At 46.2% G+C, this 23759-nt stretch overlaps 1 long non-coding RNA gene across 1 annotated transcript; it reads right to left on the reverse strand.

Moving 5' to 3' along the window:
* Positions 1 to 8442: 8442 nt before the first annotated feature.
* On the reverse strand, positions 8443 to 22630 carry LOC147017401 (uncharacterized). The gene is made up of 3 exons (XR_015049482.1): positions 22480 to 22630; positions 22262 to 22342; positions 8443 to 8625 (listed from the first exon to the last, which is right to left on the reverse strand). It is a non-coding gene; the product is annotated as an uncharacterized LOC147017401 (long non-coding RNA).
* Positions 22631 to 23759: the final 1129 nt, after the last annotated feature.

A 23759-nucleotide genomic window follows, 5' to 3' on the forward strand; every position in this document is an offset into this window, starting at 1 on the left:
GCCAGTAGAGACATGAATACCACTGCCGAGGTAAGTGAATCTCTCTGTGACCTCAACATCCTTGCCACAAACAGGTACAGACAAGATAGCAGCATCCAAGATGTCATTGAAAAGCTGAATCTTAGTTTTGACCCAGGAAACCCGTAATCCCAGCGGTTCCGACTCTTCATTCAGCACCTCGAGGGCCCCCAAAATGATATCTAAAGTCTCCGCAAAGTTGACCGCATTACCTGCGAAATCAAGGTCAGAGATCTTGAGACTCCCAAACGATGCACCGCAGCTTTTATTGCTCCAACATCCACCCCAGAATCCAGTTATGTAAGTGCTGAAAAGTGTGGGGGCCAGTACACACCCCGAACAAACTCCAGTAACAACTGGAAATAAGTCAGAGATGGTACCACCACATCTCACAGCACTCTCAGTACCAGAGTATAGTTCAAACATTTTATCAATCAGTTTTGGTGGCATCCCACGAAGACCAGGAATCCTCCAGAGGGCATCCAGATTCACAGAATCAAACGCTTTACAGAGATCAACATTTCTGTTCTGGATTACAAAGCAGAGCAGTTCTGGATCATCCTCCAGCGACCATCAACAAGCACATCTTCAATCTCCTTTGCCACACTGCCAGCATTGAAATACCAAGTCCAGCGATGAGCTTGTGGGTGCTGAAACCATGAACCGGCCACCCAAAGTCCATGACTTCTTGCAAAGTCAAGGAACTTAGTGCTATTCAGGTTCACATTTCCAGACCCATGGGGACCAACACACACCTCATAACCATCCCTATCAGTTCCAGTCGATGCATTGAAATCCCTGAAGACGAGAAGTGTATCTCGCCTGGGGCACTGATCAACCACAGACTCGAGCGTGACGTAGAATGCGTCCTTCACGGTGAGATCACTTGCCTCAGTCGGAGCATAAACAGAGACCAGGGAAATGACACCTAAGGAATGATGAATCCTTAGTCTCATAATATACTCGTTGACCAGTGTTACCTCAATTATCATTGGAGTCAGCTTATTGGACACAGCTACAGCAACTCCTTGGGCATGATAACCATCAGAGCAACCAGACCAATAGTAGGTGTAACCACCCAGCATATTCTCGCTGCAATCCAGTCTCCGAACCTCAGAGAGTGCTGCAATACCGATGTCCAAACGCTTGAGCTCAGATGATAGAGACAGGTGATCATCCTCTCTTTGGGATCGGACATTCCAGGCACCCACCCGAAGCGACCTCCTCAGGTTAACCCGAGGAGGCCACCGTCTGGTGCATGACACCTCAGCACCACCCCAATAAACACTACCTCAGTCTGACCTGGGAAGGTTTCCCCGTGGTTTTCCTCCTGTCATCGGAGTGGGGGCCCTGAAGGCTTTGCGCCGATCCAGTCATCCGGCAAGCTGCCCTGCGAAGGGAAGCTGCACAGGAGGTACTCCACGGAGTGGGTTTTCAGATTTTTTTTTATGCTTCTAGAATGTTTTGCAGAATGAAGGGTTTTTCAATGGCTGGAGAGCAAATCCTGCCACCAACCTCCTACCTAATAAGAAGTAACCCAACTGCAGGACGACGTCCGCAGACACAATTGGGCACTAGATATGAATGGCCGTTGGCTCACAAGGAGCTCCTCCAACCTTTGACAGGTTTTGTTCTTCATCCTGCAGGGTGGCATATTTTCCCTCCTCACCAGAAAATATGGTTGGGGGGGGGGGGATGGTTTCGTCGCCGACAACCAGACCATGGAACAGGTTAGTACAGGTTTACATGATACCTGAAGGAAGTCACAGATCTGATCTGGCCTGACCTGACAATAGATCACTTTCAACATACTGTTTGAGTAATATAGCCGATTTATCAAATACTACAACATCCTTTATAAATTGTCAATTGAACGGAAAAACAAAACCTTCCAATCTGGATCGAGTGAACATGTGACTGGTGTTTTCATCTTCACTTACACTAACATTGTCATCATCTTCATCTGAATCGCTTGCATAAGGCTCAAAACGATACTACTCCACAATTCCCCCGAAAGAGTTTCCCATCACAAATTTTGTCTCCAATAGTTTCGAAACCCCACTGATCACTTTCAACATACTGATAACCTTCGGTTACTAATGACGGTGGAATCAGTATCGGAATCCGGAATTGACAAGCACTGTTTCTCTATGTAAACCGCCGTTCGGATCAATATGGATTCCAGATGTGACGTCACTGGCAAAATTGAAAAACGACACTCTAGGGCCCTGCTCTTCATTGCACAGCCAGTGAGCCACGAGCGGCGGCCAATGATACACAAATGTGAAAACACGCCATCATCCACCATAACTGCTATCAAAATGACCAAATGGTTTCAAATGAGTGTTCCAAAGTGAAGCATCAAAGTAACAAAACTACATCAGTCGATGGCAGTATACAAACAATAATGCTTGGAGCCCAGTTAACCACAAAGAAGAAGAATACATGGGGGCGGGGCCCAATTGCAGCCATTACGAAGTCCTGTTGGCGGTGTGGCGGCTCTCACACTGATGTCTTCAATTGGCAAAAGTGGCCCTCTTCTAAAAAAGTTAAGATCACTACTTTAGGGCTTTTTTTTTTAAAACACCGATTGGCAAAAGAATTCAAAAACTTTTCCCCGTCAAATTAGACCATGATTAATAATTCTCAATGATTTTCAGAAGAAAAAAAAAATTGCGTTTGGGTTCCCCTTTAATAAATGTCTGAGAGTAATCGTGAGGTGATGTATTCGTGTTATTGTTGCGGGGCCGGGTATCGGTGGCGAGCACGACCGCTAGAGGGAGCAGTAGAGTCGGCTCCACCGAACACAGCGGAATTGAGGTCGTGCCTTTTGGACAAGTCTGAAAGGCATGGGTCCCTTACTGGACCATGAATCGCCATCAATTCAACCGCGTGGGGTAGGGTCAATTGCCAAACTTCAATATACCTAAGTACCCACGCGGACAAAGCTACCGGGGAATTCATACCCTCGACGGACCTCGAGCCGTTACCGAGCCCTAACCGCGTGTAACCCAAGAGGAGATTACCAAGGCCCGTCGGACCAAATGAACAATTTACGGCCTCGCTATCTCAACACAAACCGTGCCAAGCCAATGAAAAACAAAGAAACGAGCTGGGACATTTAACAAAAGGGATATTTATTACCTTCGCATTCTGCGAAAGGTTATGTTTTGGTCGGCGTGTATTTATTTATTTGTAATCTTGTGATTCGTATCACTCAAAAAGTATTAAACCGAATTGCATGAAATTGGGTGGGATGATTGGTTATTAGCCAGGAAGCATTCGATTAGATTTTGGGATCGTTGTCAAAGGTCAAGGTCAAGGTCACGAAAAGGTCAAAATCGTCTTTTTACGATAACACGGTCAATTTTTATTCAATTTGCATGCAACTAACGCCAAAATGTTCAGAATTCAACGCCTCATCTTGTGATATGCAATATGACACAATGACGCCCATACTCTTGTTACCGGTTAGGGGTCAAAGGTCAGGGGGGTCACGACCTTGAAAATAAAGTATTTTTAAAAACAGGAACTTGTGTGTGCTAATACCCCTAAATATAGTATTATACAATGATTGACTTTTGTTGAGGTTGCTACGAGATTACCTTCTCTTGTTGAAATGTTGTATTCACCGAGCTTGCGAGTGAAGACTCGCCAAAACGACGCGAGTTGATTGTTGTTTAGTCCGTAGCCCCCGAAAGTCGGGGGGGGGGGGTCATGACATTATAGATATGTGGTTTGTGTCATAAGACCATTCATATGAAACCAGTTCCTCACACTCATACCAAGAACAAAAAAAAAGTAGTGGCGGCGAAGGTATGCGCTCTATGAGTGCCCGTTCTAGTTTATAATGGGGCAAGGGGGGCATGCAATAAGGCAGAGTTAACCAAATAAAAGGAATGCAATTTACACACATGGCACTTAAAACATTTCTACTTAAAAGACGGGCCCACACACAGACACACACCCCCCAAAAAGAAATGGTGGCCGCGGCCTTTATTGATACCCCCAGCTCGGAGGGAAGGTGAGCTGGAGGTAAGAGACCGACTTGGACCTTCCCGCTTTGTGCGGTTCTCGACGATCTGGCCCAGCGGGACTCGAACCCGCAACACGATGCCGCTCCAAGCACCAGGTACGGAGAGTAGCGTCGGGCGCTGGCACGCTCCACCGGCAAAACAGGTGACGAGGCAGGCAAAGCAAGTCAGCTCGGCAAGCAGGCAAGCGATTCTCCTCCGGCTCGCAGGCAGGCAATTCACGGCGGGAAGACTCTCTCTCTCATAATTATCCCTTTTGCTTGACAGGTGGGAGGGATCCGTCTCGTGTCATTCCCCTCCTCATTGGACAGGCGTGTCGGGTGATCTCCCGGCCGTTCGAGATTGGTCGGGGGGGGGGGGTGTTCATGTCTCCACCATCGACCAGGAAGTCGAGCAACAATATGTTGTGTTGGCTCCCCATTGGCCGAGAGGTGGCAGACGTGCTCGCACCCCTTTGATTGGCTGAGAGGGGCACCATGCCCGTATTTGGAGCAAAATCCAAGATGCCAACGTCCAAAGAAACCCCGCCTGGCACATTGGACTCCGCCCACGGCTATGCTTGACACGCCTGCGCGTGGGAAAGGCCGATGGTGAAGAAGCGAAGATGGCGTTGTTTTTGTTGAAGTTTAAAATGTAAAAATCCTAACTATAAAATAACTCACAGCACACGTACAATTAATGACCCATTAAACATAGGACGGGACCCCAACTCGGAACACATACTTACCGATATAGCTGATCTATAGGACCTGGCTGTTGTGAGAAGTAAGCTTCCAAATTCGCAACAATATTGCATTATACATGTAATATATAGAACGATATACACGACTCCGAATATATGTGTGTAAAAAGCAATATCCCTGCAATCCTTCATTTTATGCTCTACCCTTTGGAAATCGTCTTCATGTTCCTTTCTAGCATTTTGCTAAGTGTTGAGGTTAGTTGGGTGGGAAATGTCACCACGCAACACCATCCCTCTGCTACAAGCACCATGGGGGGGGGGGGGGGGTGGTGCTGCAACCATCAGAAGGACCCACGGTCCAATGGTGAGAGAGGGGAGGGGCACGGCGTGTCGTGGGTGATGTACAGGGTGAAGGCAATAAAGGCGGTTGTAATGGGCAGAAAAGCCTGGTGTTAGCCTAGTGGTTAGGGTGGTGGTTTGGGATCCTAGGGTCCTGAGTTCAAGCCCCGTTTGCCACTGAATTAATATACACCAGGAGGTTGACTCAGGCTGTCATCCTTCCGAGGTCGGCAAAATGAGTACCAGTGTACTGGTAAGGGGGACACTGCATCAGTGGTATAGCCGCGTCCCAACCAATGATGCAACCAGCAGCCACAGGCTGCACTCGATAGAGAGAATGGGCAGAAACCGGGAGAAGATCGAATTGGCTTGGTGGAACTGGTGGAAATTCGGTGGTGCCACAGTCGAGCCAGACTCTACCCAAGCCAGAGCCACACCTTCTCCTCTACGAAAAATGCCCAACAGCACATTCCCTGCCAGTGTTCGGGACCTGACTTTTATCATCCTGCGCTGTCCAGCCAGACACGGCATGGTATTTCTGTCTTGCAATTCCTCTGTCTCTCCACTGTGGTGTGATTGATTTGGTCCAGATACAGACAAAGGTATTTAAGGATTCCCAATCGTTGTTGGTTCATCGGCACTATTTTGGGTAGTGGGTTAAGGGGTTTTTATTATTGAACATTGGTATTGTCTCTGTGTTCCCTCCCTTGTGTGCCATTATTATAATTAAACCTGCCTGGTCTCGGGGTGAACTTTGGTCATTAAGGAAAGTATTGTTGCGAATTCACGCCCGCCAGCGTGCAATCAACCGCGTGTAGCCAAAAGCGGCCGCCTCGCCCACCGGAACAGACAATTCATTCGTGACCCTCCGGGAACTACCGCCCGGAGCCAGTTACGGGTGGGGGTTTAACCTCACCACGATCGTGCCAATTGCCCACCCGCGCAGGAAAGGGTTGTTCGCCAAACTCGACCTACCTAAGTACCTGCGCGGGTAGTTAATCGGGCGATCGTACCTCGCCGCAGGTCAGCCTAGGACACGAACCACTTAAGCGGTCCATTCCATGCTACAGTGATAACCGAGCGGTGTTATTGCTGACCTCGACGGACGCGATTATTTATTGGGTGTCTAAACCCCACTGCCAATCCTTTACATGATGCAGGATGGAGAGTCAATAAAAAGAAGACAAAGCAAAGCGGGAACAATTGAACAAACACATTTAATACACACTCAGACAAGCACAGAAGGCACGTATTCAATCACAATAATAATACAAGGCAAGTAAATGAAAGGCACGTATACACAATAATAACAATAAAACAAGAAATATTCCGACTAAAGACCGACACACGGCAACACTTCAACCAATACTACTTCGTCAGACAGGCGCCACCCACAGACATTCACACAAAAACCCCAAGGAAAAAGAAAGTTGTGACTTCCCTGAATGCGTCGTCCAGCGTTGTGTTCTCAACCTCGAATCCGAGCCTCCCCCGATGCGTTCTGAGGCTCGCACCTCGCGCCTGCACGTGTAGCCGCTCAACGCCACGAACGGGGCTTCCGGCACTATCTCAGCGCGGATTATGGGGGAGGGGGAATTGTTGATGCTCGAGGTCGATGAGGGGAATGGTGGATGCTCCGTCCCGCTGGCGTGGCCTCAGGACCGCGGGCTGATCGCCTTGGCACCTGACAGAAGGCTCGTTCTCCTTTGAGGCAGACGGCAACAGGGCCCAGGATGATGATGCGCCGACTCAACTCTCTCCACTTCCCCAACTTGACTCGTAGACGAACTCTGACTTGACTCGACCCGTCTCCCGACTCTGCCCCACAGACACTGCCAGACTGACTTGAGCTCCGTTCGGTTCTCCGGCCCCTTCAGACTCCACAAGCTCCATTCCTACTCTTCCCCGTCTCACTGCTTCCAGGCTGCCGCGAGCTCCGTTCCGACTCTTCCCAGTCTCACTGCTTCCAGGCTGCCGCGAGCTCCGTTCCGACTCTTCCCAGTCTCACTGCTTCCAGGCTGCCGCGAGCTCCGTTCCGACTCTTCCCCTTCTCACTGCTTCCAGGCTGCCATGAGCTCCGTTCCGACTTTCCCCTTTCCACAGACTTCACTCCTCCAACCCGCCTGTGTGCGTCCTTTTATACCCCGAGGGAGGGGTGGGTATGGTAATTTTCGGATCAAAATGACCTCGGGGCGGAGCCACGCTCACCCATTGGACGGAGGAAAAGGGGGCGTGAACCTCCCTTGATCCGAATTTCTGGGAAAAGTCGCTATTCTCCCGTAAAGGAAGGTGCCGGCGGTTAGAAGTCCGCCGCGATTCTGGGCCGATGTTGGGCATAAAGAGGAATGTGAAGGCGGTTAGAAGTCCGCCGCGCTGCTGGGTCGTTGTTTGAGCGTCGTTGGAGAATGGCGGGCGAGGCGATGTTTGCGAGGTTGGGTTTGTGGGAGTGAAGGTAGTGGCAGTCTGGTGGAGTTGTTTGGAGGCGTTGGGGGTGGTGGCGATTTGGTGGTGGAGTGGTGTTTGGTCCAAAATAACGACAGCAAAAGAAAAACGGCAAACTGAAGATCGCAGCCCGAATAAATCACACATAAAACCTCTATACAACGGGTTTGGGCTAACTACACATGGACTTACCGATATATCTCACCTGAGGACTCTTTATGGCGTAATGCGAATTTCCACAATCATAACAGTATGTTGAGGACTAATTGGCAACGGTAATTAACACTGTGAATCCAGACTGTGCTGAGCATCTTTCGGCTCACTCGGCTGTTAATTAGAGACGAGGGGTGCAATACCAATTAGCATAATGCCCGGCAGACTCAGAGACCCCATTCGTACAGTATCGTGACAGTGGACACGTGCTTCAGGTTGAGGTCTTTGACTTGGTTGGCCGTGATGGCCACTGTTGAAGCAGCCCACCAGGATTCACCCCACGTGGCTCCAACACTGGTGTCAGAAGTGGGATCTGGGTCCTGGTATGAATCTCAACATCAACAACACACTATATATATACACACACACACACACACACACACACACACACACACACACACACACACACACACACACACACACACACTTCTTTTTTTCCAGTTATTATAAAACCTTTTTTATCAATAGTGTAGTTCCCCGAGTTGACATTTGATCCTCCATTTTCGATTCAGTCACCAATCTTTGACCCCGACTCCTGGTTCAGTAGTCAACATAGTCATGGAGGCTTTTAGTTTATAGATTCCATTATTTAACCTGTTTACCGACAGAATGACACAAGTTTTCACTAGTATTCACAGAATGACACAAGTTTTTTCACACAAAAGACTAGTATATCATGGTATCAGAAAACGAGAAACACATTTAACATGTAAAATATATATATATATATATATATATATATATATATATATATATATATATATATATATATATATATATATTTCAGATAGGTTGCACCATCATTCCTGTGCCACCAGTGAGTGATGCTGACCTTTGTGGAGTAAAATAAAATGCACGTGTACTCACTTTGTTTTCTGTCGTGCAGACATTGCTTGCCTGCAGAAAGAAGGCGAAGCCAAGATTATATCAATTATCAAAAAAAACTCATAATCACATCATTTTCTTATGGCAATGACATTAAATTACACAAAATAGTAAAGCACAACTGCTTATAAAAAAAAAAAATGACTGAAGCTACAATGGTCCTTCGTGAAGCACTTTCATTCGGCCATGTAAAACTTTTCTTTCTTTTTTAAACCTTAAAAAAAAAAAATAATAAAATAACTTTAATAACAATAAAAATCCCCATTTCATTTATTTAGCACAACTTATGCGAAATCAAATGTCTCAATATGGTGTCTGTTAACAAAAAATAAAAATAAAAATCCCAATTTAATTTATTTAGCACATCTTACGCTAAATCAAATGTCTCAATACGGTGTGTTAACAAAAAATACCAAAAAAAATACCCATTTTATTTATGTATGCACATCGTATGCTAAATCAAATGTCTCAATACGGTGTCTGTTAACAATGCCAAAAATCTCTCGTGTTGTTTATATGAGCAATTACCCTGCACACACGAAGTGAAAAGCGGAGTTAAGCAATTGGTTCACTTCTGTCTGTCTGTCTGTCTGTCTGTCTGTCTGTCTGTCTGTCTGTCTGTCTGTCTGTCTGTCTGTCTGTCTGCCTACAAACGTCAGTTTATGATCGCGGAACAACTTGATTTCAATTGAATGTTATATTTTGAACATGAATCGAAAAATTACCCCATGTGGGGGTGACGGTCATCTCTTTCATACCACAAGTTCTCAATGTTCAGTTATGACTGAAGACTACTGCGCAGTTCTACTGTGAAGCTCGAACTGCGCAGTTTGGTTAAAGATGACTCGGCATTTTGGCGCGCGTGCACGAAATTATATTTTGAAAATAAATGCCGACGTTTACATTTCGGGTTTTGAAACTTTTGCACCTTCGGCGGAAAATGTATAAATATAAAAGGCTAAAAATGTGTTTTATAGCGAACAAAGTGAGCTTTATACTTAACACGTGCACGTGAGAGAATAGGAAATAACAACAACAACAACAAAATAGCCCTGGCTATTTCGAATCCGTGTCATAAGCTAAGATGTTTTGCTTCTGGTTGTTGTTAAACGCTGTGCGGTGTATAAACACGATTTGGTTTTATTTCTATCTTGTGAATATTACTTAACGCGTGCACATGAGAGAATAGGAAACAACAAAAACAATACAATACCCTGGCAATTGTGAATCCGTGTCATTGGCTATGACCATTTTGCTTCCGTTTTTTGTTTTGTTGCTGTTTTTTTTTGTTTCCGGTTTTTTTTTTCATGGGGAATGATGCATGCCGGGAGATCATGACCGGAAGTGTTTATTTATTGATTCAATTATTTTTTTCCCCAAAGTTAATTTTATACTTGCGAAAGTGTTATTTTTTCATGACAGGAAGTGTTTATTTTGTATTTAACATTATCGGGAGTGATTTTGAAACTCTTTCCGGAACTTTTAATTTCTTTTATTCTTGATCAGAAGTGATCGTTTATTTATTTATTTATTCAATTATTTTTCCCCCAAAGTTAATTTTAATAAAGATATCTCCTGCATCATCAAAAAATAAATTTTAATCATGATTTACATTACTTGATCGCTGATCCCAAATCCAGGCCGAAGTAACTGGAAATTGCGTCAAAATCATCAGCTGTGCGGCGCTTACATGTACCACGGTATAGTTGGCAAGTATACAGTTGTGAACAAGTTTTATGTAAAGTCAGAAGTGAATGTAGGAAGAATTCTACGTTCGCTTCTCGGCTTTGCCTATTCCATATTATTTATATTTCATTTCTCCTTCCTTCCTTCTTTGCGAATCGCATCGGCGTTTTTGGCCATCTTCCAGATCACATGATGATCAAACGGGAAGGAAATTCAAAAATCTGTCCGGTTACATACAAGATAATATTTTTTACTATCATAATCAATAAACAGTTGCCGAATATCTTGTAGAATGGCAGACTAAATAGGTTTTGAAAATGGCGATTTATATAACTTACGTGACCTCGTGACCTCGTCCCTGACCTTGAACCCGGACAAAAGTTATATCGTTGTGCAACACTCATCGACCTCTACCCACGTACTAAGTTTCACAAGATCGGAAAGAAAAATTGTTGATGGACGTATGGACATTTGGTCCGCTTTATTAGGTCATCTCGGTAGAGATGACCTAAAAATGAATCAGAAAACGAACCTGTAGTTTAGCAGTACATGTGAATCATATCGTCACTATCTCTGAATTCATCCTGATCGCACATGCGCAGAGAAGAACGAGATAATTTTTTTTTACTCTGTTTGCCTGTCTGGCAATCAAACAAGACCGAGTCATTCTAAACAGGAAACTTACTGTTTTCAAGGACATCATAAAAGACACAAACATGCATGAAAAACTAATGAATCATGTTAAATAAGGTGGTGTAAAGGACTTTGCATCAACAGCGGTAAAATGTCCGAATTTTTTTTTTTTTTCAACAACCTTTAAAAATCTATATTTTCTTTCAATTTAATTATATACTTGAACACTGTGGAGCACAAATTGCCTTCTTGCATCTTCAAAACCCCTTTGTTTAGCAGTGCTGAGACAAAATATTACGGCATTTTAAGTTATCACGACTGATCAAATTTGCCGCTCGTAGACCCCGACTATGTCCTTGTTTCTCAAGGCAGGTGTAAGCTGCAAGTCAAACCTTGTGGGGTAAGATGTTCTATGAACTGTCTAGTTATAAAATATAATGCAACCATTTAAGTGAAGTCATAAACCAAATAATAAAATCATTGACAATGCAAATAAAGAAACACCAATAATCACATTGAAAGTTTCAAAGTCTATGTTTTGCTAACAAGGTAAACATTAGTGACGGAGAGGTCGACGTTTTGAGACGGAGTATTTTCTCTAAAAATCAAGAAAACAATTGCTCATCATCAACCTATTCAAAAGATCATCAGAATTTCTTCTCCTTGAAGCATATCACTGACTTGTATTGAATGTTGGGATGCCTTACATCTTGGTTTGTCCAAACCCGGGGTACGACCCCAAATGGGGTCGCCAAGCAAATTTTGTGGGGTCGTGGGCGTCCGCTTGCAGCGAAAAAAATTGTCTATTTTCGATCTGTGTTCACTTTTACAGGATGTAATATAAACGGTTCGTTCAAAGTATGGGAACCGGCGCAACATGACGCTTGGAATGGGATCCAGCCGATGTGCGGGCTCGCTGAAGGGCGGTTCATTTTGGCGGGAAATTAGTGGTTTGATCCACGGCCTCTCAGACTCAGACTCTGACTCTATCATTAACGTCTATTCACGTCTCCACGTACCACTCGAGACCTAATTTGTGATGGCAGCACCGGCCACCAGCAAATCTCAAGAACGTTCTTACCAGGATAAATTTCTGGACCTTGGATTTTACTACGTGGTGGATAAAAGTGGGGCACAGAGGCCTCAGTGTGTGATTTGTTTCGAGGTGCTTTCTACAGAGTCTATGAAACAAAATAAGTTGCAGAGGCATTTGACTACAAAACATGCACCTTATCAGGATAAGGAGAGCACGTTCTTTGAGAGGAAACTTCTTGCACTCAAGAATACGCGTCTTGACAGAGAGGGTACATGCCATCAGACCAATTATCGGCCATTAGAGGTCTCGTATCGAGTGTCGCTCCATGTTGCCAAGACTAAAAAGCCTCACTCCATTGCGGAAGAACTCGTGCTGCCATGTGCAAAGGACATGATATCTCTGATGGTTGGGGAGGAAGCGGCGAAGAAACTGGCAGTTATACCCCTCTCTGACAACACCATCCAACACAGAATTGAAGATACGAGTCTGGACGTAACAGCTCAGGTTGTACAGAAGATCAAGGAATCGCCGTGGCACGCCATACAGTTGGACGAGTCCACTAATATCGCATCGTACGCGCAACTCATCGTCTGGGTCCGCTTCATCAAGGCTGATAACTTTGTCGATGAGCCTCTGCTCATCAAACCATTGGAGGCCACCAAAGGCGTGGACATTTTTGGGAAAGTAGAGCAGTTTTATCGTGACCATGATCTGGATTTCGGAAAGTTGCTCGGTTCTACAACAGACGGCGCGCCAGCAATGTCAGGAGTGCGTTCTGGATTCAAGGCTAAACTGCTTGAGGTGGCTCCTCAGACCTCCATGGTACACTGCATGATTCACCGAGAAGCCCTCGCCTCTCGTACTTTGCCTGAAACCTTACAGAGCGTGCTCTCAGAAGTCATAAAAATGGTGAATCACATCAAATCGAGCGCCCTCAACACGAGGTTATTCAGGCTATTCTGCCAGGAGAAGGATGCCGACCATAAGAATTTACTATTCTACACTCAAGTCAGATGGTTATCTCGAGGAAACCTTCTTCTGCGCGTTTACGAGCTCAAAGATGAACTGAAGGAGTTCCTACGCACACAAGGGAAAACGGCATGGGTAGCGTTGTTGAGTCGGACTCTTGGCCGTCAGAACTGTGCTATCTCGTTGACATCTTTGAACGTCTCAATGTCCTCAACCGCTTCCTCCAAGGCAAAGACGCCAACCTCATGATTTTTCACGACAAAATGAGTGCATTTCTGGTGACTCTAAAATTACTGGCAGACAAAGCAGCTGTTAAGCGCTTCAGCCATTTCCCCCATCTGGTGGAGCATCTAACGACCTGCCAGTACGATGATACTGAGCTCGACAGTCTTTCTGGGGAGATAGCACGTCACCTTCGGTCGCTCATTGAACAGTTCGAGCACCATTTCCCTGAGCTGGATGTGCAGTCCTTTTCTGTGGTTCGGGACCCTTTCACGGCTCCACTGGACTCGATTGCTGATGAAGATGATACAGCACAGGAAGAGCTTGCACAGCTCCAGCAGGATTCAGAAGCGCAGGCTCTTGCTCGGACGAATTCGTTGTCGACATTCTGGTGCAAAATGCTGCCGTCGTACCCGACCGTCACGGCGCGCCATTAAGGTTCTCACGTCATATCCTTCATCATACTTTTGTGAGCAGTCGTTCTCCACCATGGTGGTGATTAAAACAAAGTACAGAAATCGCCTAGAAATGGAGCATGATATGATCCTGGTATTGTCATCTACTTCTCCACGAATTGAGAAGTTGGTTTCTGAAAAACAGGCTCATCCTTCTCACTGATATATCAAATGTCATTCGGACTAAACTTCTGAAACATTCAACTGTACTATTTGGATACTGTCGGCTATTCTCCGTTTACTCGTCTATGAAAACATGACGATGGTGAATAAAGTAAACAGTAAATGTTCTTGTGTCATATGAAATCTTTTCTTGTATATTATGAATTGGGTTTTGAATCTTTTGGGTCGCGCGATGTAAGGTTCTGAAATTGGGTCCGTTGTCTCAAGAATCGCTGTCTTTTGAGTCCGCTGTCTCAAGAGTCGGTGATTGTTATGATTGACTACTAATCACGACTACAAATATGTAATCATGGGGTCCACTCTGGCAGAGAAACTAGTGGCAGCATTAACAGATGTTTTCACTCGGTATAGTATACCAGCCTCTCTGTGTTCTGACAATGGACCACAATTTATTGCTAAGATATTTACGGATTTCAAGGAAGCTATGGGCATCTACCATCGGATGACTCAATAGTGGCTGCAGCCAAATGGTGAAGCAGAATGTCAGAACTAGTCTCTGGAGAAGCAAATGAAGATTGCACAAGTTGAAGTGAGGGACTGGAAAGAAGCAATGTTGTCGTATGTTGCAGCATACAGGGCAGACGGCAGAGACTCACTCTAAGACAGGGAAAAGCCTAGTGGAGCTGTTGATTGGAAGGAAAATCCACACAAAGATGCCTGAGCCAAAGGATGTCTTGGTTCACCAGGAGCTCAGACAAGGATGCTGAGAACAAGGGATCAGCTAAGCTGCATGCTGATCATTGACGTGATGCCAAAGAGACCGATGTGCTGATGTGCTGGCAGATGTGATGCAGGGACAGACGATAGAATCCGAGAAAACGTGGCACACCCTTAATGCCAGACCCTGATACAGTACAGTACTATTGTTTCCAAGGCTTAAAGCAAGGTGACAATAGTCACCAGATGGAGTTTGTTATGAACCACGGTGGTTTCAGAGAACTTCCAAGAAGGTTTGTGATGCAAAAATAAATATATAAAGGACAGTTTGCGTAGATCGATACACGTGGCGAAACGGCAAACGCAAACTTGTGACGCTGGTTATCCCCTCATGGAGGGCAGGATCTTCCAAGAATCCTTTTTTGTTAACTTGAGAATTAATTAACAGATTTCACTGAAACCGACGACGGTGGATTCAGGGAACTCCCAGGAATCTTTTTGTTCTTGCCCAATAGATTAGCCTTTGCAGAAAAGATTGGTGTTCCCATCAGCGAAGCGATGGGTCTTATATGCTAGTGTTCCTAACATGGGGAATTTTGAGACAAGCTGTATTCCAGAGATAGAACAGCAGACGACAAAGTGAGATGAGGCACAGAGGGGTGCAGAGACTGATGAGGTCGCTGAACTACCTATCAGAGTACCAGAGGTGGACACAGCAGGGAAGCCTCGAGATACAGAGGAATCGACAAATCATTACACAATGCAAAATCAGAAGGATGCATCGTTGCGACCACACGCTCCAGGCAGACCACATAATGAGATGAGAATGCCACGAAAATATAAAGATTTTGTCCGATTGCAATTTGTCGATAAAGAATGAACACAGTTGAGATTTGAAACAATAGGGTGAAATGTTGAATTGAATGTTGTGAATTTGTGTTTGGGGAATTTTTAAGTTTGAGTCGGTTAAATGATTGAATAGTAAACTTATGTACAGACTTGAGATTCAAGCGGGGGAGGGATATCATGATAACAAATTGTGTGGAGTTTGGATACATGTCACTGTACTGTAACGATTGGGTCAGGTCAGGTATGGGAGCATGTGCCAGAACAGCGCGTCGCTGCGTCCACTTTCCGCCGGTACTCCAGGGGCCTCCGTCTGGCCATCCCCCAGGCAGATGCCAGGCTCATCCCCATCTCCTTGAGATGATGGTTAACCTGTTGCAACCATGAGGCACGTGGTCGGCCCACTGGCCTCCTCCACTCATGAGACTCCCTCGCTGAGAGAATCTGGTGAGCAGGATCAGCGTCAGGAAAACGAGCCACATGTCCATACAGCCGCAACTGACGCTCACGGACTATGCAGGTAACAAATCTCATCCGAGTCTCTCTCAGCAACCGCTCGTTGGACACAAAATCCGACCAGCGATAGCCAAGGATTCTCCGAAGAGACCTGGTACCAAAGGAATTAAGTCTCCGTCTCAGATCCTTGGTCAGAGTCCAAGTCTCGCACCCATAGAGCAAGACTGGAAGTACCAAGGACCTGAAGACTCGGACTTTCGTCCTCCCGCACAGGTACCGGCAGCGCCACACCCCATGATCCAGTGAATCCATGACTCCCAGGACCGACCCAGACGTCTATTGACCTCTGACTCGCAGCCAGCAGAGACATGAATATCACTGCCAAGGTAAGTGAATCTCTCCACGACCTCAACATCCTCACCACAAACAGACACAGACAGGACAGCAGCATCCAAGATGTCACCGAAAGCCTGGATCTTAGTTTTGACCCAAGAAACCCGTAATCCCAACGGCTCCGACTCCTCATTCAGCACCTCGAGGGCCCCCAAAAGGATATATAGAGTCTCCACAAAGATGACTGCATCATCTGCAAAATCAAGGTCCGAGATCTTGACATTCCCAAATGATGCACCGCAACTTGATCTCTCCGACATCCTCCCTAAAATCCAGTCCATACAAGTGCTGAAAAGTGTGGGGGCAAGTACACATCCCTGACGAACTCCAGTAACAACTGGAAATAAGTCAGAGATGGTACCATCACACTTCACAGCACTCTCAGTACCAGAGTAGAGTTCAGACATCAGATCGATCAGTTTGGGTGGCACCCCACGAAGACCAGGAATCCTCCAGAGGACATCCCGATTCACTGAATCGAACGCTTTACAGAGATCAACATAGGCTGCAAGCAGCCCCTGCCGAAACTCTCGTCTGGATTCGGTGAGGACACGAAGTGCAAGGATACGGTCAATCGTTGACCTCTTTGGTGTAAAGCCTGACTGCTCTGGACGCTGGTGCTCAAGCAGATGGTGGCGAACCCTATCAAGAATTATCCGAGCAAAGACCTTGCCCGGCACTGAGAGCAGCGTCACCCCTCGGTAGTTGTTGCAGTCTTGGCGATCACCCTTCCCTTTCCAGAGAGGGACAACAAGGCCCCTCTTCCAGTCAGTTGGGATGATGCCTGTGTTCCAGGCAGAGCACAAAACTGCATGCAACGACACGAGTGCAGCATTTCCACCAGCCTTGAGAAGTTCGGCATGGATGCCACAGATCCCTGGAGCTTTGCCCCGTTTCAACTGGTTCACCGCAGCCCGTGTTTCCACAAGCGAAGGTGGACCACAGTTGATTCGAGGGTCAGCAACAGGGATTGTAACACCCTTGACGTCCAACTCGACAGCTGGGGGATCAGCCTGGTACAACCGCTCAAAGTAACCGGCCCAGCGGGCCTTCACTTCAGACTCCTCTGTTAAGAGCCTACCACTCTCTGCTCTCACTGCAGTGCTCCGAGGGATGGGCTTGGATGAACGTAATGCGCGAATTCCCCTGTAAGCGGGACGAGAGTCACCTGTCCACAGGTGATGCTCTACCCCCTCACAGATTCCTCGCACATAGGCCTCCTTGTCCACCCTCAGTGCACGTACAGTTTTACGCCTCAGCTCCCTGAACAGCTCAGCTCTGCCATTCAGCCTGGCCCTGCGACTCTGGTCAATGGTATCCAGTGTCCCTTGAGAGACAAAATTCTTCTTTGCCCTGCGGTGAGCTCCAAGGCATCCACCGGCAACATCAAGGACGGTGGTCTTGAAGGCGCTCCACAACTCTTCAGGACCCCCCCAAAGCACCCAGACCCACCAAGTGTCCACTCAGCCTGTTCGCAAACTCCTCAGCTACTCTCTCATCCCTGAGCTTGGCAACATCCAGCCGAGGCTGGGATGGTACCATTCTCCAGGATTTAAGGTGCAGCTTTAGAGTTGCTACAACAAGCCTGTGGTCAGTATTGAGGAACTGAGCACTCCGGTAGACCCTGCAGTTCTGGATCATCCTCCAGCAACCGTCAATGCGTACATGGTCAATCTCCTTTGCCACACCGCCAGCGTTGGAATACCAAGTCCAGTGATGAGCTTGTGGGCGCTGAAACCATGAACCGGCCACCCTAAGTCCATGACTTCTTGCAAAGTCAAGGAACTTAGTGCTATTCTGGTTCATAGTTCCTGACCCATGGGGACCAACACACATCTCATAACCATCCCTATCAGTTCCAGTCGATGCATTGAAATCCCCCAACACTAGAAGTGTATCTCGTCTGGGGCACTGATCAACCACAGACGAGAGTGTGGCGTAGAATGCGTCCTTCACGGTCAGATCACTCGCCTCAGTCGGAGCATAAACAGAGACCAGGAAAATGACACCTAAGGAGTGACGAATCCTTAATCTCATAATACGCTCGTTGACCGGTGTTACCTCAATTATCATTGGGGTCAGCTTATTGGACACAGCGACAGAAACTCCTTGGGTATGGTAACCATCAGAGCGACCAGACCAATAGTAGGTGTAACCACCCACCATTATCTCGCCGCAATCCGGTCTCCGAACCTCAGAGAGAGCTGCAATCCCGATGTCCAAACGCTTGAGCTCAGATGATAACAGAGACAGGTGATCATCCTCTCTTAGGGATAGGACATTCCAGGCACCCACCCGAAGGGACTGCCTCAGGTTAACCCAAGGAGACCGCCGTCTGGTGGACGACACCTCAGCACCACTCCGACACACTCTCCCGCAATCTGACCCAGGGATGTTACCCCGTGGTTTCCCTCCTATCATCAAAGATTGGGGGTCCCGAAGGCTTTGCCCCAATCCCGTCATCCGGTGAGCTGCCCTGCCAAGGGAAGCTGCACAGGAGGTACTCCCACGGAGTGGGTTTTCAGATTTTTTTGCGTTTTTGCATTTTGCGGAATGAAGGGTTTTACGGTGGCCGGAGTGCAAATCCTGCCACCAACCTCCTAATAAGAAGTGAACGATCAGGGTGGGGGGAGAAAACAACAACTGGGGTTGGAAAAGATCTAAGATTGCTGATTAAACCAATACATCTCTTGGTGACGATGCCGTGATCCTAGATACCTGTGTTCTTAAATAAAAAGGATACCTTAATGTAAAAGTTCATTGAAAAAAAAAAAAGAAGAAAAAAAAAAGAAAGAAAGAAAGAACATTCTACACAAGATAAACTAGAAGGGCACTCAGTAAGCGCAAACTTCTGCCCCACAATGCATGATCCATGAGAACATATCGGGCCCAATACATTTTTGAGATATCATGCTATACATACAGTTCTATATCGTTTTTGACCCCATCTCTCAATGGTGAAGAATCAGTTTAAAAATTAAATAAACGAATGTCACCCGCAGCGTGACCCGTATCTTGCCAAAAGGTGACCACGTGTGACTTCTTTTAGGTCACACTGAGGTGAACAGAGCTGCTATCCACCAGGAGCGACTCCTTGAGGAATATCTGCCTACGAGAGATTCCGATGAGAATCGTTCTACAGAGTAACCATGAAAAATATGCTTTTGCCTCATAACGTCACCAAATGACGTCATAATGTCTCAAGCTTGACATATCTAGAAAGCACTCATCGAGGTGTTCAATTTGAGGTACTACACGATATGGTTCCTAAAACTTGAAAATTTGACCTTGGGGTCAAATATGTTTGACCTTTGGCGTTAACCATGAAGGTCAAGGCCAATCGCCACCAAAAATTAATCAGCTGAGCGCCAGACCATGAACTATATTCCCATGAAGTTTGAAGATGATCCAATCAAAATTACTCAAAAAATAAGGGTTTCGTCGACTCCCCTGATTTGTGACAAAGTGACCTTGACCTTCAAAATTTTGTGCACTGAAAGGGACCTCTATCGGCCTCTGATATGCGAAGTTACAAAAATTTCCAATGATAACTGTGCTCTGCAGAATTTTTTATACGTGATTGCAGACAAAAAAAACAAACAAACAAACAAACAAAAAAAACATACAAGTTGACTAACATATCTTGCAAAAACTTCGTTTTGGCAAGATAATAATTCTCGTATCCAGATCCGGATTCAGATCTTCACCAAAATTGAATCAATTCTTCACACACCCAACATCTCCACCAAGTTTCATCCGAATTCGTCCACAACTTTTTGATATATATGTTTCATGTATGTAGTTCTTGGCCCTATCTCTCAATGGTGAAGAATCACTTTAAAAATTTCCAGTTGGATCCGGATCAGGATCTTCACCAAAATCTAATCAGTTCATCCTCATCACACACTGAACCTGTCCACAAAATTTCATCCGGATCCGTGCACAACTTTTTGAGATATTAGTCCATGGGACCAGGCCAGAAATTCCACTTGTCGGTACCATCTCAGGAAACCAATCCTAGTTATGATTTTTGAATTGGTGTATATATATATATATATATATATATATATATATATATATATATATATATATATATATATATATATATCATATTTTGATGTGATAACCATTGCAGACTGGCAGCTTATTGGTAGTTATCATCTCTGGAATGTACCCACCCTCCACATCATGAAAGCGAAAAGACAAACTCAGAAACATTCACTAATGATGCAATTGCTGTTTCCACATGGGGCTAGAATGAACTGTAAACCACAAATACATGTCTGAAATGCTTTATTTATACCATCCGAATAATCCTTTCTGTCATTCCTGAAGGCAGAATTTGTTTTATGGCAGAAAGGGGTGAACAATAGGGCCTCTCAAAATGTTGCTGATTAGTGATTTTCAGTACATTTTAATTTATAATATTGTGATACAAGTTCCCTGGGTTGTGCGACTGAACCGCAGTAGCCCACAACATGCACATGTTGTATGAGGAAAACATTTATGAACATTTTACAAGTTTTTACCACAGTTAAAGGAATTGCCCTTCCCCTACCCAAGTTCCAACAAGCGTCCAGAATGTTAAATTTACAGAGAACCCAAATTTCACCACGCCACTGTGGCATGTTTATGTACTATGTTTTACTCATGCATATTTGTAGCCATGAATGTCCTTGTGATTGTGCCAAAACATTCACACCATGGATCAGTGGTCCAGTCTTCATCACTGTTATCAGCATCAGAGTCCTCGAGGTCTACAACCTCTTCCTCGACATCAGCGGGCTGGTTCCTACAGGTTTGCAACTTGCACATGTCAGTGCACTTCAGGCTATTGGCAAGGCACGTGCAGTCTGGGAGTTTGCACGACCGTCCACACTTGCAGGAAAGCAGTTGCAACACTGCATCCGGTGCTGGAGAACCCTGCATCCACTCGATGGCCAGCTTCCCGTCATCATCAGCGGTCCATCCACAACCCTTGGGACTTGGAACATAGGGTTGGCATTGCAGACAGCGCCTCCAAATAGCAGCCTGGTAGTTTGCACGGAGGACGTGCATGGAGAGGCAGTCTTCACATGGTGGAAGCTGACTGGACTCTATCTCTCCCCGTCTGACACAGAAGAGTTGATGTAGGAGTTCATTGACTTTCGTGGTGTTGGTAGACGGCACGTACATGTGGCAGGTGACCTATTGCAGCTTCTGAAAGAGCTCGGTGGATACTTCCCATGAATGACCGAGCTGACTGAAGGCCTCTTGGTCGGTCTTATCCGACTTCATTTGCTTCAAGGCGCCCTACTTTCCCCGGCCTGCAAAGGCACTGACTGTATTACAACCGGAGAACACGTGCAGTCCAACCAGGGCATCACAGACACCGTCTCCCATCGATCTAGCAAGCTTGTCAATGTCTCGGAACCGTGTGCGGGTTTGCGTACCACACTTCTAATACACGGGGCATGGGATGTCCTTATTGAAGGCAAGACAGCACAAGGACATCTGTATCTTCGGCAGTGATCACCACAGCCTTGTACCCAGCCTCTGCTGCATGCAGAGCATTCAGGTGTCTGCTTCCTCCTGCGTGGACTTCAGCTCTACCACTTCCTCACAGTGGTCCTTGGGTTTTTTGTTTTTTTTTTCCCCCCAAAACGTCAATATCTCAGAATGGTAAAATGGTAAAAATGCAAAATACAAACACTAAGCTGCTCTTCTGGAACGGTTATCACATATTGAAATAACCATGTAGTCCCTACCAATAACTTAGTAGCCCTAAAGTTTGGTTTCCTCAGATGGTACCGATATATGCCTGGGTCCATGGACTATATCCTGCACACACACACACACACACACACACACACACACACACACACACACACACACACACACACACACACACACACACACACACACACACACACACACACACACACACACACACACACACACACACACACACACATCTCGCGCTGCGCGGTGGACGGGCTAATTCCATGCACGCACATACCATACATTACACATCCAGGTACCCCCTCAAACTGGATAACCCCACAACTCAGACAGAAGTAAATATTCAAAACCAAGGTGAACACGTGATGTGAAAAACGTGCGCGTTACTCACAGGAAATGGTGATGCAGAGTAAATTGGAAACGCAAACACAACGTGTTATTGACAGAAGTCCAAGACCAGGCACGCCCCGCGCTTGATGGCCGTAAAAAAAACACACAAACATCGAGTTGTTCAGCGCACAATAAATAATAATAATAATAATAATAATAATAATAATAATAATAATAATAACCCGGCCACTTGTAGTCTCCACGCATCACCAAAGTTACCGGTTTTCGGTCCCCAAGTGTGAAGGATTTAAAGGAGATCCCGTCTCTGCGAACAATGATCACTGATAACCGGCTGAGAACAAAAACACAGAAAAAAAAACAACACCCAGCCACTAGGTGGATTCTTCTTCTTCTTCTTCGACTTATTAGCCTCTTCTTCCTCTTCTTCTTCTTCTTCTTCGTCCGCGGTAAGTTAAATGCTGCGTTACAATCGCTGTGAGCTTGTAATGAAATAATAAACAACTGATTTTACCCCGGTATGGGTTTATTATTTTGAATTCAATGAACGTTCGTGTCATTTAATTGCAGGAATGGAACAATGAACATACTGAACGATTATATAGCGAATACACCGCCTGAAAATCCTCAGTTGCCATGGATACCCAGATGCCGCCGCACCGAGGACGTCAAACTCTGACGTCGATTGAAATAAAAATGTCCGACGGTGATAAAGAAGAACATTTTCGCAAAAGAGTTTAAATTGGACATTTCGCTTTTGTGTTTGAATTTACCTTCGAAAGAACGGAACGATGTGAACAACTGGGGACAACTGGAATGTCGGAATCCGTGGAGCGTTTGGAGTCCGCATGGACACCCAGCACCCAGCACCCAACACCCAGCACCCAACACCCAACACCCAGCACCCATCACCCAACACCCAGCACCCAACACCCATCACCCAACACCCAGCACCCAACACCCATCACCCAACACCCAGCACCCAGCACCCATCACCCAGCCCCCAACACCCATCACCCAACACCCAGCACACATCACCCAGCACCCATCCCCCAGCACCCGTCACCCAACACCCATCACCCAACACCCAGCACCCAGCACCCATCACCCAGCACCCAACACCCATCACCCAACACCCATCACCCAACACCCAGCACCCAACACCCAGCACCCATCACCCAGCACCCAGCACCCATCACCCATCACCCAACACCCATCACCCAACACCCAGGACCCAACACCCAGCACCCATCACCCATCACGCAACACCCATCACCCAGCACCCAACACCCAACGCCCATCACCCAGCACCCATCACCCAACACCCAGCACCCATCACCCAGCACCCATCACCCATCACCCAACACCCATCACCCAACACCCATCACCCAACACCCATCACCCAGCACCCAACACCCAGCACCCAACACCCAGCACCCAACACCCATCACCCAGCACCCATCACCCAGCACCCAACACCCAGCACCCAACACCCATCACCCAACACCCAGCACCCAACACCCAGCACCCAACACCCAGCA

The sequence above is a fragment of the Eptatretus burgeri genome, chromosome 11 (assembly GCF_056783735.1).
Source record: "Eptatretus burgeri isolate ZD-2024b chromosome 11, Ebu_testis_v1, whole genome shotgun sequence".
NCBI lineage: Eukaryota > Metazoa > Chordata > Myxini > Myxiniformes > Myxinidae > Eptatretus > Eptatretus burgeri.